The sequence below is a fragment of the Ascaphus truei genome, chromosome 17 (assembly GCF_040206685.1).
Source record: "Ascaphus truei isolate aAscTru1 chromosome 17, aAscTru1.hap1, whole genome shotgun sequence".
Lineage (NCBI taxonomy): Eukaryota > Metazoa > Chordata > Amphibia > Anura > Ascaphidae > Ascaphus > Ascaphus truei.
The window spans coordinates 8,108,665-8,114,260 of NC_134499.1; the positions used below are offsets into that span (position 1 = coordinate 8,108,665).

Here is a 5,596-nt window from a genome sequence, read left to right on the forward strand (position 1 = left end):
GGGTGCTGTGTACCCATGGAAGGCATGGCGGGCGTGCTGGGTATCCACGGAAGGCATGGCGGGGTGCTGTGTACCCATGGAAGGCATGGCGGGCGTGCTGGGTACCCACGGAAGGCATGGCGGGCGTGCTGGGTACCCACGGAAGGCATGGCGGGGTGCTGTGTACCCACGGAAGGCATGGCGGGCGTCCTGGGTACCCATGGAAGGCATGGCGGGCGTGCTGGGTACCCATGGAAGGCATGGCGGGCGTGCTGGGTACCCACGGAAGGCATGGCGGGCGTGCTGGGTACCCACGGAAGGCATGGCGGGCGTGCTGGGTACCCACGGAAGGCATGGCGGGCGTGCTGGGTACCCACGGAAGGCATGGCGGGCGTGCTGGGTACCGCTGGTTTAAGTGGATGATGTTGGTGGTTCCGCTTTGCTATAGGTCATAGAAAAGAATATATGACTGGGCTTATTAAGGCCGTAGTCATGGTGCGAGCTCCGGCACGTGCCACGGCGCGCGCGGCTCTAGCAAAATGCAGGGGATCCATGGGGCCGGCCATAGTGCGTGCACGCGAGAAAGCGCGACGAAGCGGCAGGTTTTGCAGCAGACAAATTATTATTTTTTTGGTCGCGCGATGGGCAGCAGTGTTTTGGAAGACAGGCTTGTATTGAGACAGGACACCCAGCAATTTATATGTGTGTTTTAAGTGGTTTTGCCCGCAGTGGGGGCTTCCAGCTTACCATTTAGCATTACACAAGAGATATTAGAATCCGCAATATTGTTGTATTGGTCTCCTCGGAAACGGAGCCCCCTCGCATATACCTATATTACCTATGGGGTGACTATATCCTAGAGTCACTAATACATTGTGTATCACAAGCCGCCAAACATACAGTGTCATTTGACACAACACTGAGCAAGTACAACTTGCGGCGAGACCGCACAGATCTCTTAGGGATAACAGAAACAACATCTATCCCTCATCTGTTCTGTCTCTCTGAAGTCATACTCAGCATATATGGTGTATTGTACCCTAAGATAGGGGATAACCTACATAATATATGCCAACCTGATAACACAGCTATAGAGGCTACACCTCTGATACCCCTCCCTCCACCATATAGGTTTGAAGGAGAATACTTACCTGCTTGTCCACTAACAGTTACAATTGCTATTTAGACGTCTGTGGTGAGCATACCATAGTGATTCATCGCTAACTCACCTAACCACTTCAGTATGGGTTTTTTTAATGTTTGAATGCTTTATATGTGTTTTTAATCCTGATCAATTGTAATTACTTAATAAAATTTTATTATTTTCTCTGAGCTTATCCGGTTGAGAAGGGCCACATTTTGTCCCACTTAAAGGTATTGATACCGATAGACTATTGTAAGTCTCACTATAGTGTCCTAACATTGAGTGCTTGTTATATGAGGGAGCCTTTCTTGATCCTCTTGGGATCTACTCTGAAATACTTTCAAGGATAAACCCTACTTGGTCAGGTGGACCAGGTAAGCCTGCTTACTAGAAAGATTAGGATGATAAGAGATAAGATGTTGATAAGAGATATCTTTTGATAGATAGCATATAACGGCGGCTCTTTGCCCTCCTTGGGAATAACAGTGCTAGAGGCTGTCGGCATCTCCCTCGGAGGGTGTAACCCATCGACCATATGAATGTACAACTTCAACAAGTGCGGGGCTAGGGAAGCACATTTTAAAAATAAAGGTCGGGGGAGTTTGAGTGATTTAATAGAAGGATTTATTCTCCAGTAATCGGTTGCCTTTGATGTTTAGAGACCCGGACATCTAGATTCGACAAAACACAAACAGAGAGAGACGCTTCCAATGCCTGGGTAAAGACAAGGCGATGGGGCAGAGACATAGCCAAATCAGAACGGGTCTAGTGCTGGACATATTCATCGTCAATCTCAGTAGGATCGCGGGTATGAGTCTTTCACATTTTTGATGGCGTATATATATATGTTTAAGTTTAAGATTTTATATTGCAGCTTAGTCGTGAGAAGATGGTCAACTTTATTTTCCTTATTATAATACCGCAGTTTCGTCCAGCGCGTAGGTTTTTCCGTGTTTGCAATAAGAATAGCACGCAAGCCTGCCCTCGTTCTGTTAGTCTGGTTTCCCATAGATGTGGGAGGGTTGGGAGTGTAGACGTGGGAGGGCTGGGAGTGTAGACGTGGGAGGGCTGGGAGTGTAGACGTGGGAGGGCTGGGAGTGTAGACGTGGGAGGGTTGGGAGTGTAGACGTGGGAGGGTTGGGAGTGTAGACGTGGGAGGGTTGGGAGTGTAGACGTGGGAGGGTTGGGAGTGTAGACGTGGGAGGGTTGGGAGTGTAGACGTGGGAGGGTTGGGAGTGTAGAAGTAGGAGGGTTGGGAGTGTAGATGTGGGAGGGTTGGGAGTGTAAACGTGGGATGGTTGGGAGTGTAGACGTGGGAGGGTTGGGAGTGTAGACGTGGGAGGATTGGGAGTGTAGACGTGGGAGGGCTGGGAGTGTAGACGTGGGAGGGCTGGGAGTGTAGACGTGGGAAGGCTGGGAGTGTAGACGTGGGAGGGCTGGGAGTGTAGACGTGGGAGGGTTGGGAGTGTAGACGTGGGAGGGCTGGGAGTGTAGACGTGGGAGGGCTGGGAGTGTAGACGTGGGAGGGTTGGGAGTGTAGACGTGGGAGGGTTGGGAGTGTAGACGTGGGAGGGTTGGGAGTGTAGACGTGGGAGGGTTGGGAGTGTAGACGTGGGAGGGTTGGGAGTGTAGACGTGGGAGGGTTGGGAGTGTAGAAGTAGGAGGGTTGGGAGTGTAGACGTGGGAGGGTTGGGAGTGTAGACGTGGGAGGGTTGGGAGTGTAGACGTGGGAGGGTTGGGAGTGTAGACGTGGGAGGATTGGGAGTGTAGACGTGGGAGGGCTGGGAGTGTAGACGTGGGAGGGCTGGGAGTGTAGACGTGGGAGGGCTGGGAGTGTAGACGTGGGAGGGCTGGGAGTGTAGACGTGGGAGGGTTGGGAGTGTAGACTTGGGAGGGTTGGGAGTGTAGACGTGGGAGGGTTGGGAGTGTAGACGTGGGAGGGTTGGGAGTGTAGACGTGGGAGGGTTGGGAGTGTAGACGTGGGAGGGTTGGGAGTGTAGACGTGGGATGGTTGGGAGTGTAGACGTGGGAGGGTTGGGAGTGTAGACGTGGGAGGGTTGGGAGTGTAGACGTGGGAGGGTTGGGAGTGTAGAAGTAGGAGGGTTGGGAGTGTAGATGTGGGAGGGTTGGGAGTGTAAACGTGGGATGGTTGGGAGTGTAGACGTGGGAGGGTTGGGAGTGTAGACGTGGGAGGATTGGGAGTGTAGACGTGGGAGGGCTGGGAGTGTAGACGTGGGAGGGCTGGGAGTGTAGACGTGGGAAGGCTGGGAGTGTAGACGTGGGAGGGCTGGGAGTGTAGACGTGGGAGGGTTGGGAGTGTAGACGTGGGAGGGTTGGGAGTGTAGACGTGGGAGGGTTGGGAGTGTAGACGTGGGAGGGTTGGGAGTGTAGACGTGGGAGGGTTGGGAGTGTAGACGTGGGAGGGTTGGGAGTGTAGACGTGGGAGGGTTGGGAGTGTAGACGTGGGAGGGTTGGGAGTGTAGATGTGGGAGGGTTGGGAGTGTAGACGTGGGAGGGTTGGGAGTGTAGACGTGGGAGGGTTGGGAGTGTAGACGTGGGAGGGTAGACGTGGGAATGTTGGGAGTGTAGACGTTAGACGTGGGAGGGTTGGGAGGGTAGACGTGGGAGGGTTGGGAGGGTAGATGTGGGAGGGTTGAGAGTGTAGATGTGGGAGGGTTGGGAGTATAGATGTGGGAGGGTAGACGTGGGAATGTTGGGAGTGTAGACGTTAGACGTGGGAGGGTTGGGAGGGTAGACGTGGGAGGGTTGGGAGGGTAGATGTGGGAGGGTTGAGAGTGTAGATGTGGGAGGGTTGGGAGTATAGATGTGGGAGGGTTGGCAGTATAGACGTGGGAGGGTTGGCAGTATAGACGTGGGAGGGTTGGGAGTTTAGACGTGGGAGGGTTGGGAGTATAGATGTGGGAGGGTTGGGAGTGTAGATGTGGGAGGGTTGGGAGTATAGATGTGGGAGGTTTTGGGAGTATAGATCGCTCCTGAGAAAGGAAGCTTAGGATGCAGAAAATGACCTTGTTCTGTTTTCCGTTTCTTCTATAGCGGTTTACTAGGGACCCGCTAATAACTGCCCTGTGGGCAAACCAAAGAAGATCAGGAGGGGTTTCATCCAATAAGGTAAGTCAAGAGTTAATGGTGTCCTGGGAGGAATCTCATGTTGGATCCCCCATAGTTGATCATTCAGACACCAGGCCAGTCCTGTTGCTCTTTGGTGATATATTGAGTGCAATATAGCGCTCGTGTGACAAAAGAAATCAAATTAATACATGTGACAATTAAAAACCTGTGGTACAAAAGTCCAAAAGATTGTCCTGGAGCTGCCCAAAGGTTGTTCTGGTCTCTCCCAACCAGAAGTGGAAATATGGATGGAAAGAACCTCCTGTGCGCTGAGGTAAGGATGTGGATATGGTCGGGGATAAAGTTCTTTTCTTAGACAGTTACCTCAAGAAAAAAGACAAAACATACAAAAAAACATAGTGCGTTACCCAGGGACAGAAATGGATAAATTAAATGGAGCAATTTAATAAAACAATTAAACGAAACATAATAATATAATATAATAATATGACAAACATATATCAATGGATGCCAATGTAAACATTTTCTGTGCGTCTGCACTGTGAGGACTGAACTTGTTGATAAAATTGAAATCCTACTCACCAAAAGTGACTAGGACATGCACATTTGTTTTAAGGTCTTTCTCGCCAGGTAAACCGCTCGCCGTGGGGTGAAATAAGCCAGACGCTGAGGGAAAAATCGCCTTCAATACTCGGAGTCAGCTGCTACCAGAGTCTGGTCGATCGGCTCCTCTGCTGACGTCACCTCCTGTATCTCACTGCTACGGTGTCCCTGCGATGCCAAAAAACCTCCAACTAGGGACCCGCTAATAACTGCCCTGTGGGCAAACCAAAGAAGATCAGGAGGGGTTTCATCCAATAAGGTAAGTCAAGAGTTAATGGTGTCCTGGGAGGAATCTCATGTTGGATCCCTCATAGTTGATCATTCAGACACCGGGCCAATCCTGTTGCTCTTTGCTGAATGTCCTGATGACCAAGGTGGAAATCCCATTTCATTCGGGTCGTTTTCAACCAAAAATCCCCATAAAGGTTTATGGGGATTTTTGGCCCAGAACAGCCCCTTCGGCACACAGTATGTAGACGTTGCCCCTATGTAAGACGGGTCATGTAGTATTGTCAGTGGCGACCCTTTTTTAATATAACTGATGAATAGAGGGATTGCAAAGATGTACTGTAGTGTATATTTTGTGTCATAGGGAGATAAATATGTGTAACGTCTACTCAGAGGATTAAAAAGTCCAGGGGTCTATTAAAGTATTTTGTCTAAGCAGCTTTAAAAGGGTTCTGAATGAATTAGTAGGGGTATGAATGGCGTCTAGGACAATTAGCCACAGCTGTTTCATCGCCGGACATTTGGACACCAGGACAGTTCGCTGCCATAGGT

At 50.7% G+C, this 5,596-nt stretch overlaps 1 long non-coding RNA gene across 2 annotated transcripts; it reads left to right on the forward strand.

Moving 5' to 3' along the window:
* The first annotated feature begins 867 nt into the window (after positions 1 to 867).
* Positions 868 to 4,968, forward strand: LOC142467883 (uncharacterized). 2 transcript variants are annotated; one of them, XR_012788516.1, is made up of 4 exons: positions 868 to 1,174; positions 1,783 to 1,931; positions 4,178 to 4,252; positions 4,830 to 4,968. It is a non-coding gene; the product is annotated as an uncharacterized LOC142467883 (long non-coding RNA). The 2 variants fall into 2 exon arrangements; XR_012788515.1 differs by having other exon boundaries at positions 4,844 to 4,968.
* The last annotated feature ends 628 nt before the right edge of the window (positions 4,969 to 5,596 follow it).